Raw genomic sequence first — 14,283 nt, forward strand, 5'->3', positions numbered from 1 at the left:
GGTCATTATTATGTAAAGCACAGTACCAGATGGCCTCCATCTCCCCAGAATACACAGGAAGTGAGGAGCTGCTCTGAAAAAGCAGCTTGGCTCAGAGATGGAGTCTGAGAAAGAGTTTCCTGGCAGCAAAGAGAAGATTGGAGAATCTCCCACTCTGGGGATCATTCAAGACAGGAGAGATTCTCAACTGTGTAGGTATTTTATGGGTTGCTCCTTCCTGCTTGGAGACTGGAAAGAGCACTAAACTTAAGAGTCCAAGTCACTGAATTCGAATCCTGCCATTTACTACCAGTAGACCAAACACTTCATGTCTGTGAGATTGACTTTCCTTCTCTCTAAAGAGAGGTGACCTCTTAAATTCTCTTCTACCACTAGATTGGCAATCTGAGGCTAGGTGACTACTTGGGAACTGAAGAGTATGGTAGAAAGAACTTGACTGAGTCAGCAGACACAAGCTCTTCCTTACTCTATCTCTTAACACAGACTAACTGGGTGACATTCTATGCCCAGGTCTCAGTTTGCTTTTCTGTACAATAAGAGGTCAATGACAGATGATCTCCAAGATCCCTTTCAGTTTTGAGATGCTGTGATTCTGGGGTGCCTTCCAATACCCAGAATCATAGTGAGGATTAGAAGAAGCCAGGATCCCCAGCCCCACCCCATTAACTAATTTGATAGGGCATTTCCCAGGTTCTCTTTTCCCTAATCTCTCATCACTGTTAGTGCCCTAGCTCTGAGATGACTTCCCATCTAGTTATGTGCAGCTTGTAGGTATCTAGTTGTTAATTTGTCTCCCTAATTAGAATTTAAATGTACAAGTTCCATGAGGTAGAGGTAGTGGCCTAGTATGGCCTTGGGTGCAAGTCACTTAACCTCTCTTTACCTCAGTCCCCTCAATTGTAAAATGGGAATAATAATAGCACCTCCCGGGGTTATAAAAATTTTATACAATGCCTGGCATACAGTTGGTGCTATATAAATGCTAGCTATTATTGTCTTTTTAATCTCCAGCTGGTATCATTTTAATAAATACTTGTTGAATGGCTGACTAAGGCCAATTGCAGGTCAACTATTGACTTTTGTCGGAGAAATATTACGTTATAATGGAAAAGGCACTGTATTCAGAGTCAAGATGGGTTCTGACCCTTCTCTTCTGCCACTGGTGAGCCATTTGACTTTGGGCAGGTCAATTTATCTCTTTGTTTCAGTATATTCTTCTGTAAAATGGGGAAGTTGTCTTCCATGTTAAACGCCTGCCATGTTTCAATAATCCATAGATTGAGGGACAGAAGAGACCTCGGAACTACTCTCTCAGATCTGCTTCCTCAACATGATTCTACCTCCACACCTACCACCTAGCCCAGCCAGAGATGCCAGTACATGTAGATGCTCTCCATTCCTGATTGGTCAGTGCCTGGCTTAGACCGCCATTTTGTGAGGCTCTACAATCATGATCACTTCACTCCAGGCTCAACTCACTCTTCAGCCTCCTCATCAGCAATGCTACCTTGTCCCTCCCTGTTTAGACCTCCACTGATTTTTCAGTTCTCTTTTATGTTTTGTTTTTCCCCATTCAAATATTGACTCCTTGAGAGTAGGAACCATCATATTTTATTGCATGTTTATCCCTAGCACTTAACATAGTGCCTAGTATGCTGTAAGAGCCTAATAAATGCCCTATCCACCCATCCATCCATCTATCTATCCATCTAATTTCTCTCTCTACCTATCATCAGTCTATCCTTTCTCCCTCATTTTACAGATAAGAAAACTGAGACCAGAGAGGTCAAATGTCCACGGTCACTAGAGAGTAAGGGGGAAAAAAAGATGAAAGCAAGCATTTATTAAGCACCTACCTACTACATGCCAGATTGTGCTAACCACTTTACAAATAATATCTCATTTGATCCTCAAAACAGCCCTGTGAAGTAGGTGCTATTATTATCTTCATTTTACAGTTGTGGAAACCAAGGCAGGCAGCAGTTTAAGTGACTTGCCTTGGGTCACACAGGTAGTCAGTGTGCAGCTAGATTTGAACTCAGATAAGGGGCAGAGCTGGGACTTCAATTTAACAAGACTGTTCAGCAAGCACTGACCAGGCACTCCTTATGTGCCAAGGGCTAGGGTGAGTCCTGGGAACCTGGAGACAAAAAAATAGACTCAGCCCTTGAGCAAATCTTATTCTACTCGTGGTTCTTTGAAGCCCCCAGTGTCCTTGTCACTCCAGACTCTCGAGGCAGCTTTCAGGGGACGGTGGAGGCTCCCCTGGACTGACTAGGCACCATTTCCTCACCATTGTCATTATCAGTGGGTATCAGGAACAGAAAAGGGGGGAGGATGGTGAATAATATGAAATGACAGAAAATGTTAGAAAAAATAATAAGCATATCTGTAGCTGGAATCAAAAAAATCCCAGACCGCAGCGTGTGGTCAGTTGCTATGAGACCGATCTTGTCACGCATGGTCCTCTCCTTTCTGACAAAAGGACACATGGTCTGATCGCTCTGGCTGCTATTCTTAGGTCCTCCTCTGACGCAGCCTGAAGCCTTACTTCTCGGGGCCTCAATATCCCCCCTTGTCTGTGCCTCCCTCCACATTTGTAAGAGGGGGTGCTAGGATTGCCTCCCTGCTTCCTGTGCAGAGGAAATGATCCAGAGTGTTGATTAACTAATGCTGCCCACTTTCTTTATCTACTTTGGAAATCAAGGGCTTTGTGGCTAATGGACTGACCTGATTGGGCAAATCTAATCTGCCAAGGATAGTCCAATACCAGCCTTGGTGCAGGTCACCAATCCGTAGTTGCCATGGATTAAGTGGTCAGTGGGATGTGGTGCCCCATGCCAGCATCCCCTGGCACTTACCTGTCTGCAACTTCCAGAATTTAATTGCAGACTTCTCAGGAATGAATCCTAGCTGTGTAAGAGCTAGCCAATCAGAAGTTGCATGTGTACCTGTCAAACTGCTAAATGTTTCCCTCTAAGACCTTCCTTTATGCCCAGAACTGGCAGCAGCCAATTCATCTGGGGAAGAAGATAACAGAGAAAGAGTTTGATGGGAAAGACATTGACAGGCAGCTAAGACAGGCTCTATCTTAAAGGTCTCAACTAGCTGCAGTGTGGCCATCCCATCCCATCCCATGGCTCTGCACAAGGGCAACCCCATCCCAACATCAGCGCTAACCAATGGGACATGATAGCTTGATGGATGGATCAACAAGCATATTAAACATCTACTGTATGCCTTGGACTGTGCTAGATCAAACACAAAAGGGTTCTAGAGAGCTCTTACCCTCAAGGAGGTTGAATGCTTGCTTCCTCTCTGGGGAACCTTAATTTCCTATAAATGAGGGAATTGGACCAAATAAAATAGTCTCTAAGATCCTCATCATTTGTATTTGAAAGATTTTCCAGGAGCCTCAAGAACTTTTGGGTAAATTTTAGAAATAGCTTATTTTTTTAGAAAATTTTTTAAAAGAAATTACTCAATTAACCCAAGGAAGAACTTATTAAAACATATTCTTCTTGGAGAAAAACTCATTTGAGAAGGAGATAGTCCTGGCCCATAGTACTTAATGGAAAGAATACTGAATTGGAAGTCAGGGAATCTGAATTCTAATTCTGCCACCTGTGTCATCTGGGGCTGGCCACCATTGGACTTTTGTTTTTCTCTTCTGCAAAATGAGGAGCTGGAATTTTCAGGTCTGGATCTCTGAGACTGTTTAAAATGTGTCCAATCACAGAGCATCCCCCTGTGGACTAGTCAGATCAGACAGTGTGAAATGGAAGCCCACTCCTTTCCACCAATCCCAATCATAGGATGTCCCATAGTTTAGAATAAGAACTTTGTACTGGTGACATCAAGTGCACAGTAGGGATATTTCATACTGGCATAGTTTTGGAGATAGAAGGGAATCTCAGGGGTTATCCAGTCCAACCCCGTCATTTATAGAGGAGGAAACTGAGCATCAAAACAGTTAAGCCAAACAAAAGGATTTGGTCCTCTGACTCCACTTGAGGTATTCCTCTTTCTCCAGGTCCAGGACCTGTCTGTCTTCACCTCCTGGTGAAGGAGTCTACATTTTCTCCAAAAAAAGGAAAGGCTTATCTTTCTCAAGAGCAGGATTTCAACAAGATAGATAAGTAGATGGATGGATAGATGGAGAAATAAAAAGAAAGATAAATAGATTGGTGAATAGGAGACAAATGATGAATAGAGTTAGATAAATGGATGGATAGATAGATAGATGGAGAGCTAGATCAATAGATACTCAATAAATGGATAAATAGATGAATAAGTGGATAAATTGATAGGTAGATAAAAATATAGATGAAAGATGAATGAATAGGTGAACAGATAGATAAGTGGGTGGATAGGGATAGATAAATGGAAAGATGAATGAATAGATGAATAGATAGATAAGTGGATGGATTGATAGATAGATAAATGGAAAGATGAATGAATAGGTGAATAGATAGATAAGTGGATGGATTGATAGGTAGATAAATGGAAAGATGAATGAATAGATGAATAGATAAGTGGATTGATGGGGATAGATAAATGGATAGATGGAGAGGTGAGAGATGGATAGAGAAATGTACAGATAGATACATAGACAGATATATAGATAGATGGATAGACAGACACATAGATGATGGATAGATAGATGGATAACTGTTCAGATGGGTGGAGAGAGAAAGACAGACAGACAGAAGAATAATTGATAGCAATTAAATTGTTTCTTTGTGCCAGGCACTGTGCTAAGTAATTAGTCCTAATTCTTAAGGAACTAATATTCTAATAAGGGAAGATGAAACCTAATGGGGGATGGGAGAGAAGATGCAGGAGAAAAGCAGCTACTAGGAAGGTAGAGCAGGCTGGAGAGTGAGTTGAGCTGGGGGTGAAATGAGCTGCCTGTCTGGTGCTTTGTTCACCTCTTCCCCTTTCTACTTATTCCTCTGCTGGCTGGAGGGAAAGCCAGGGGAGCCCAGGAGCCCAAGCTGAAGGGACCCTCTGGCCATGAAAATAAGCTGATGCAGGTCACATTCATTGTTCACACAGTGGGGCTCCTGAGCCCAGGACTGGCCAATGGGTACCCTCTGAATAGCCAAGCTGGGGGCTTCCCAAGTCCCCACCCCTCAGCCATCCTGGCCAAAGGGAGTTGCAGATCAGGTTTCAAAGAAACAAAGGTTGGCAGGTCAGGTTCTGGTCTCGAGTGCTTGGGACCTACAGAGACTGGCCACAGCCTCCTACCGGAGCAGCCTCTGCCTCGGTGTAACATAGCAACCTTTGTTCCTGAAAGGATTTTAATGGGCCAATTTTAGCACTGCAATAAAGCAAAAAGTAATTACCTGGGAGGGAAATAGGAGGCTTTTTGTTGTTCTGACGCTTCCCTCACCCCACCCCTGCCCATCCCAATTTTCTCCCTTCCTCCTCCTCCCCCCTTCCTCTCCATAGATACGCTGGTGCGTGACCCAGGAAGGACCAGTAACTCTTGGGATTGGAATGTCTCCTCGAGAGAGAGGTTCAAACCTCGCCCCTGCCACCTGTTACCTGGGACTCGGGACAAGCCTCCATGTCCCCCTCTTTAAAATGAAGGGATTTCCTTGGATCCTCTCCAGGAAGGGGCAATCCTGAAAGACTCATGTCAGGGAATGCTCTCTACCTCCAGAGAAAGAACTGTTTGGGTTGGCTGGCTGTAAACCAAAGCAGACTCTTTTTCACATCAGTGTATTTAGGGTTTTATTTGGAGGTTTGGGTTTTGTGTGAGTGTGCCTACAAGAGGACCAATATGGAAGTCTGTTTTACATGCCAAAAAAAAATAACATTTAAAAAAATCCAAAAACAGACAAAAATAAAATGATGGGGAAAATGCAAAATAAAGTGAAGGGGGTTCGACTAGAGGGTTCTGGAATCCCTTGTAGCATCAGAGATATGATCTTCCATCTACATGGAACAATGCTAGGAAAGGCACCCAATTGTGTACACCTTTTTTTAATTTAAAATATTATTTAATGAATTAATTTAGAATATTTTCCCATGGTTACATGATTCATGTTCTTTCCCTCCCTTCCTCACACCCCTCCTCCCATAGACAACATATAATTCCACTGGGTTTTAAATGTGCCATTGATCAAGACCTATTTCCATGTTATTGATGATTGCACCAGGGTGACGGAGAGCTAGCTATTACTTAGGACTTCTGGAGTTGGAGCAAATATCTGCTGAAACATCCTATCTTAATTGGCATTTAATTATTAATTTACTTAATTGGCAAAGTAAATGGACTTGGGGGCTAGGGCATGGTGAATGAATGAATAAATGTAAAAGCATATGGTTCAAACACTGGGCTAAGTATTGGGAATATAAACAGAAAAAATCAAGATGATCTCTGCTTTCAAGAAGCTCACACACTTTGAGACAGCATTTAAAAATCAGAATTCAGCCACAAGGCAGATGAAAAGACCCTCCCAGTTATAAGGATGCTATGGTCAGGCAGATGGCAAGACCCAGGAGTTCTTCTGGGTCTGTGGAATAACACTTAACCCACTCTACCATCTGGTAACTCTCTCTTAACCATGTGCTAAGCTCTTTTAGACTTCAAGGACTATCAGCTCCCTCTAAATTTGGTAACCCAAGGCAAAGCCCCTGTTGCCCTGCCCTGATTATGTGTCTGGCTCCCTCTACTCCTTCCCAGGTAGGTCAGTGCCAAAAAAAGAAAGAAAGGTCTTATATATAAATAAAACATTCAAAGCAACATTTTGTGGTAGAAAAATAACTGGCAATAAAGTGGGCTCCCATTGATTGGGGAATGATGGGACAAATTGTGATTTTGTGAATTTCTAGTTATATACTCTTAGGGATTGCTTTTATGGCATGAGAAACAAAGAGAAAAGAATGAAGAGAAACAAAGGAGGATTTGTATGAACTGATACAAAGCAAAGCAAACAGTAGCAAGAGACCAGTGTACACAACCAGGGCAATGATGTAAAATGATGACAGTCAAAGATGTCAGAATTCAGTCAGTCAGCCAAAATCCATTTGTTCATTAAGCACTTACTATGCAATAAAATGAGCAACCTCAACCCTAGAGTGACTGATAATAAAACATTCCCTTCCCTTCTTGGCAGAGAAGTGATGGACTCAGTGTGGAAGCTTGTTTAGTTTTATCTGGATTTCTTTGTTATGTGGGAGGATTCTATTAGGAGGAATAGTGGGAAATGTCATAAATGTAAAAAAAAATTTTTAAGAGAAATAAGGAATTTGATATCACAGCTGACTCAGGAGGCATGGAGAGAAGACAAACCTAATGTGAGTATACAGACAGTTTCCTGAAACTGCTAATCATTCAGATAAAACATTCCTGTCACCACAGGCAATGCCACCCTTTTATTGACTTACAAGCAAAGAATTTCCAAGTTGCTTGAATTTTCTGGCTGGAATAACTCTCAGCATCATTCTCTTCCTTCAAGGCTCAGCTCAAGAACCACCTTTTATGGGATACCTTTCCTGATCCCCTGGTTCAGGTTCAAGGTTCTTTTGTTGGATCATGGATCCTTTTGGTGTTCTGGTAAAAAAAATCTATGTCCCCTTCCTCACAATAATGTTTATAAATACATAAAATAAAACACAAAGGATTCCGTATGAAACCAGTTCTATTGAAATAAAGATGTACCGTTTTTTCTTCCCCATCCAAGTCCACAAATCCTCTGGAATCTAGCTACAGACAGCCTTGGGGTTCCTTTCCCCTCTCCCTGATTAAGCCTCCCTTAATTCTCTCTCTCCAATCATCTTCATTATCTGTGTCCATGTTGCATCTCCCTCTGTCCACACGCAGCACAATCTGAGCTCTTATAAGGCTGGGACTGCTCCGATTTTGTCTTTGTGCTACAGGTGCACTAAGTTCCAAATGACTCCCACATAGCAAGAAATGTTTATTCAACTGAATTTTTAAAATTCTATTTCAAGGATTATTTTAAATTAAATCATTTAAATGAAAATCGATTGTTTTAATGTTAATTATCAGATGAGTATTGAAATTAAAACTTCAATAATTTCACAATTAATTTAAAGCTCTACCTCTGAATTTTTGTGTCTGCTTTCTCCCTTTTTCTGTCTCCTCCCTTGCTGTCAGGCTGTCTGAATATCCTCCTCTTCCTGCTCTCTCTCTCTTTCTCTCTCTCTCTCTCTCTCTCTCTCTCTCTCTCTCTCTCTCTCTCTCTCTCACTCACACACACACACACACTCACACACACTCACACACACACACACACACACACACACACACACATCTTGGTGTGCCTCTCTCTTGCAGCCCCTCTCCACCTGGCTAAATTGATGCTTCTAATCTGCTCTGGGCTTAGAAAGCAGATAAAGGAGCTTGCTGGAGTCATGCACAAAATAATAGCAAGCGGGTCCTTTGTGCGAGGCAGAGGGGCTCTCCCATGAGTAAAATGCACATGCTCCAGTGTGTGGATTTTAGGGGGAATGTTTTGGTTGCTCAGGAGCCCTTTATGTTCATTTGCTAGTGCTGGGTTATGTTCTGCGTGGATACGGTCATCAAACTTTTGGTATTTTTCAGTGATTGAGATTAGGTCTGATTTTGAATCAAGTCCAGCCAAACTACGCACCTTCAGTCAATTGAGTTATTTTCAAGTCATTAAAAAGTCATAATAATTTTTATTTTAAAAAAAATATGTATATATCTACAGCCACATAGCTGTACGTGGATAAAATGTTACCATGTATGCATGTGTCTGAGTTTGTACATATGTGTATACAGAGCGGGGTAATAGGGGAACCAATGGTTTGCTGGCTTAGGACACTTCCCATAAGAAGGGGTTAGAATCCTCATCCCACAGAAAGTAGCCAAAGTAGGAGGCGTCCTCAGCCAACAGATCTGCTCACCCCACTACACACACACACACACACACACACACTCCGTAGCTTTATACTAGGAGGATAAAGAAGATAATTTTCAACCAACATAGTTGACTAATACATGAAATAAGAATTACTTTGATTTACGTAGCTCAGTCATGTTTGCCAAGTATTGATATTATTATCACCCCCATTTTACAGATGGGGAAACTGAGGCTCCAAGAGGTTCTCACTTGCCCAGGACCAGCCAGGGGGTGAGATTTGGGGCAAGAATTCAAGCCCTGGCTTTCTGATTCCAAGACCAGCTCTTTCCCAGGAACGCTTACTATGTACTGGGATGAGCTCTAGTTGGAACCTTGGGGAGGGAGTTAGTTTATGCCAGTGATGCTGCCTCTTTGGGGATGGCCTTCAGAGCTGGCTTAGAAGCCACACAAGAAAATCGGTCTTATTATTTCATAAAGTCACACCTCATTTAAAAAAAAATCAAAAGGAGCATTACTCAGCTTAATAGGTACCTTATCCATCTGACTTGGCACCAAATAGCTTCTGGCTATTTTCCAAAAATAAAATCCATCCTCTGTGAATGCAGACAGGCTGACATTGAGAAAGACTGTCCTGCAAGGCCTCTCCCAAACAGAAGTTAAGTTTGTTTGAAAACTGACTTGAGGCAGCGACAATATGGCTCAGTGGATGGAGAGCCAAGCCTACAAACAGGAAGTTGTGGGTTCAAATCTTGCATTGGACACTTCCTAGCCCCCTGACTCTAGGCAAGTCACTTAATCCCATTGCCTAGCTCTTCTGCTATAGAACAATATCGTTTTAAGGCAGACGGGAGGGTTAAAAAAAACTGACTTGAAAGGTGGCATGAGTGGTGGAAAAGTTCAAATTCTGCCTCAGACACTTAATTCACTGTGTGACCTGGCACAAGTTCTTTAATTTTTCTCATTTCTAAAATGAGGCTAATAATAAGGATCAAATGAGATAACATAAAGCACTTTGTAAGCCTCAAAAGTGTTGCATAAATACTAGGTATTATTATTTTTAGAGGAATAAGGATACAACGTCCGAGGATGACTATTTTGAACACAGAGCCTCAATTTGGATACAGAAATTATGTTTAGTTGTGTTGGTTTTTTTTTTTTAATCTTTATGTTCCATCTTAGAATCAATACTGTGTACCAGTTCCAAGGCAGAAGAGCAATAAGGGCTAGACAGTGGAGGTTAAGTGACTTATCTAGGGTCACACAGCTAGGAAGTGTCTGTGGACAGCAAACCCAGGACATCTCATCTCTAGGCTTGGTTCTCTATCCAGTGAGCCATCGAGCTGCCCCTTAAGTTTGTTTGTTGATTTTTAATCAGTCTTACTACATATTAAAGTCTAAAGTGTTTTTTAATCAATCTTACTACATATCAAAGTCTAACAGGCTAATATTTCAAGCTGCCTTTTAAGATGAAATTCAACAAGGATAACTGTGATGTCTTAGCTTCACCAATACAAGATGGTGGAAGCATGGCTTAGGGTGGTTGTTCATTACGTCCAACTCTTCATGATCCTATTTGGGATTTCCTTGGCAGAGATACTGAAGTGGGTTTAGGTAGCAATTTGAAAAGTTTTGTTCAACAAGCCAGTCATTGAACTTTTCTTAAGAGCCTCCTCTGGTTTTCGGACAGAAGTTTGAGTGGACTACAAGCCATCAGCAGACATTGATTAAGAACTGACTGCAAGCTGGGCAATGAAAGCCAAGGGGGGCAAAAAGAATTCTTTTGTTTCTAGCTATTTTGCTAAGAAGATGATCAAAGAGATAGGAAAGACAGCTGCTCAGACTGGCTAGAGCGCAGATAAGAGATGATGGAGAGAAGTGAGCATCACTTCATTTTTATATTTCTTATCTTTTTTCTCTGCCAAGGAAAAAATGCTCTTCCTCCTAGGAAGGAGAGAACAAAAATGATTCATGGAGAAAGGTGAAACCCTAGAAGATGGGAAGAGAGCACCCAGCTGCTTTGAAGGAATTCCAGTCACCAGGCATGGGGAAACTAGATCCCAGGGTGCTAGAATAACCTGAGGATGTAGTTTGTGAGCCAATGTCAATGCTCTTTTAAAGGCAGAACAGGGTGGTTCAATGGATAGAGCAGCAGACTTAAAGACAAGGAGGTCCTGGGTTCAAATATGGCCTCAGATGTTTCCTAGATGTGTCACCTTGGATAAGTCACTTAACACCGCCACCCCCCCACCCCCACCCCCATTGCTTACTTACTGCTCTTCTGCCTTGGAACTGATACTTAGTAAGTTTCTAAGACAGAATTCTGTGACAGAAGGTAAGGATTTAAAAAAAATAAAGACAGAGAACAAGGAAGACACCATAGGATTGTCAGAGACAGAATGTTATTTTCATAAAAGAAAAGAGGGCAGAGGCTGCAGACTATGTACTGGGATAATATAAACCATAGCCTTTGGGTCTAATTCAGCCAGCTGGTTGATGTGCATCAGTGAGCTTTTAGTTTGGTTCTTTAAAAAAAAAACAAAACCAACACAACCTAGAACATTAATAAAGGCGATGGCTTGTGTGGATTAAAAGGGGGAGCAGCGATCGCCATCCTAGCTTCATGAAAAGTCAGTCAGAAACACGAATTTTAAGACCAAGAATCATTTCTTAATCCATAAATAGGCAAAGCATATGAACAAACAGACATCAAAAAAAGAATTACAGCCTATTAACAAGCACATGAAAGATTGCTCCAAATCCCCGATAACAAAAGTAATACAATTTCACACAGTGAAATTTCACCCCCAAACCTACAAACTAAAAAATTTTTAAGAATCCAAAAAAAAAAGGAAATTTTGGAAGAAATATAGGAAAATAGACCTGCTGGGGAAGAATTTTTTTTAAAAAGTCTTTTACTCAGTTTAACTGACAACTGCTGGTCATGGATGCCAGTTACTGTGACTCAATCAATTTTGGGAAACAACTTGGAATTCTGTGAGAAAAAATATGGCTAAACTATTCATATTCTTTCACCCAAAGCTCCCACTGCTGGGCATCAGCCTGAGGAGGGCAGAGACAGAAAGGCCTCCCGGATAGCCAGATATCAGAGCAGTACTTTTTTGTGGTCACAAAGAACCAGATCCTAAGTGGGTCCCCATTAATTCAGGACTGGATGAGCCAGTTGTGGATAAAAGCGGCTGGGAAGGGCCCTTCCCCTTCTCCCTCCCCAATGGCCATCAAGTTCAGGGACAGGACAAGGGGAAGGTCATGACTGCTCTGATGGCTGGAGAAGGACAGGCCGCCCGCCCGACTCCTGGAAAAGCTGCTGCTGATTTCCGGGCAGAGTTGGGTCGCTGTTGCTTCACTACCGAGTTCAATTTCTCAAGCTCTCTGTTTGCCAGCTCCCCCCGAGACAAAGCTTCCCCTCCCTGGCCCCCCAGTCTCCCCCGAAATCCATTAGCAGCGCTTTCTCTCTGTAGTGGGGCCTCCCCAGAAGGTAGGTGTTGGGGTGAGCAGGCAGGCTGGGGGAGGGCGGCCATTTCATGTCTGGGGTGGAAAGAAGCCCTCACAAAGCCCCGTCTGTCTCCCTGACTCGGAGCATCCAGCCCTGTGTGTCTGAAGCTTCAGTCCCTATTTGATCCGTACCCCCTGCTGCGCCTTGTTCGGTGAATTTTTAAATTCTCTTTCATTTTATTGAGCTCTCTCTCTCCTCCTCCCCCTCCCCCCACTTCCCCGAGTTAGGTCTAAAGGATTATTGGGTCCCTCTCTTCATTGATTTGTTTTTCTGACCTTTGTGGTAGATGCAGAAAAGTCTGGGGGAAGGGAGGGAAGAAAAGGGGAGGTGGGGGTAGGGGAAGGGCAGGCTGCACTGGGAAAGGGATGCCAGCTGGGTGGTTACAGGACTGATGGCTCTCTCTCTCTCTCTCTCTCTCTCTCTCTCTCTCTCTCTCTCTCTCTCTCTCTCTCTCTCTCTCTCTCAACCTCTCTCTTCCTCCTCTTTATTCTTCTCCCTCCCTCTCCATCTCTCTCTCTGTCACTGACTCTTGTTTCTTTTCCTCTCCCTCTCCCTTTTTTCCTCTCCCCATTCTCTCTCCATCTCTCTATTCCTGTCTCTGTCACTGACTCTCTTGTCTCTTTACCTCTCCCTCTCCCCCCTCTCTCTCCCTCTCAATCTATCAGTCTCTCTGTCTCCCTCTCTGTGTCTCTCATCTCTCTCTCTTTCTGCCTCCCTCTTTCCCTCCCTCCTCTCTCTCCTCTCAGTTTCTCTTCTCTCTTTCTCCTCTCTATTTCTCCCCTTTTCATCTTTTCTCTCCTTTCTATTTGTCTGTCTACCTGACTCTGGCTTCCTATCTCTCCTCTCCCTCTCCTTCACTCTCTTTTCTCTGTTCCTTCCCTCTCTCTTTCTGTTTCTTTCCTCTCACTTTTTTCTCTCCTTCCTCCTCTGTTTCTCTTCTATTTTTTCTGTCCTCTCACTTTCTGTCTCTGTTCAATCTGTTTCTCCCCCCCAACTGTTTTTGTCTTTTCTCTCTTTCTCCTATCTCTCTTTTCTCTCTCCTTTCCTTTCTCTCCATTCTTTTCTCTTTTTCCTTTTCTCTCTCTTCTCTCTCCCTCCTTTTCTCTCTTCCTTTTGTCTCATTTTCCTCTCTTTTCTCTCCTCTCTCTCAAATAAATAAGAAATCTGTCTGAGCGCAGGGATGGAGGGGATGACATATCAGAGAACAGCTCCTCCCCAGGGACCTCAGACATGGGCTCTGGGGGTGCAAAACCACCAGTGGCCTAAACAGAAGCAACTTCCATTGATGTATCCACTGGCTACAGGCCCTGGGAAATGAGGACAAGAGCTTTGTCGTTTCCACATGTTGGTTTCCTGTAGAGCAGGATTCTTTACCTTTTTGTGTCATGAACCTCCCATCCCCCCCACCCAGTAGTCTAGTGAAGCCCATGGGCTCCTCAGAATAACATTTTTGAAACGAATACAGTATGAAAATACTTTTAAAATAAGTTAATGGACCCCAGGTGAAGACTGACCCTGGTTGGGAAGCTCTTACAATCTCAGCCCTGCCTATTCCTTTTCTTCCCACTTATTAGCTATGACCCTGGGCAAGTCACTTAACCTACTTGCCTCAGTTTCCTCAACTGTAAAATGGCTATAACAATAGCACTTAACTTTCAAGATTGTAGTGAAGGTCAAAAGAGATAATACACACTTGTAAAACAACAATAACAACTAAGCCCAGAGCCTAGCACAGCATAAGTACTTAATAAATGCTTATACCTTTCCCTTCCCCTTCCCCATTTTACCTAGTACCACTGTGGAGATACCATGGTACTCAACAGCAGGGTATAGAAGATGGCTAACATGAGAGCAGGAACAGATCCTACTGTGGGAGCTCAAACAAATTATTTCACTATAGCTTTAGTT

Source organism: Monodelphis domestica, chromosome 5 (genome assembly GCF_027887165.1).
Source record: "Monodelphis domestica isolate mMonDom1 chromosome 5, mMonDom1.pri, whole genome shotgun sequence".
NCBI classification, from domain to species: domain Eukaryota; kingdom Metazoa; phylum Chordata; class Mammalia; order Didelphimorphia; family Didelphidae; genus Monodelphis; species Monodelphis domestica.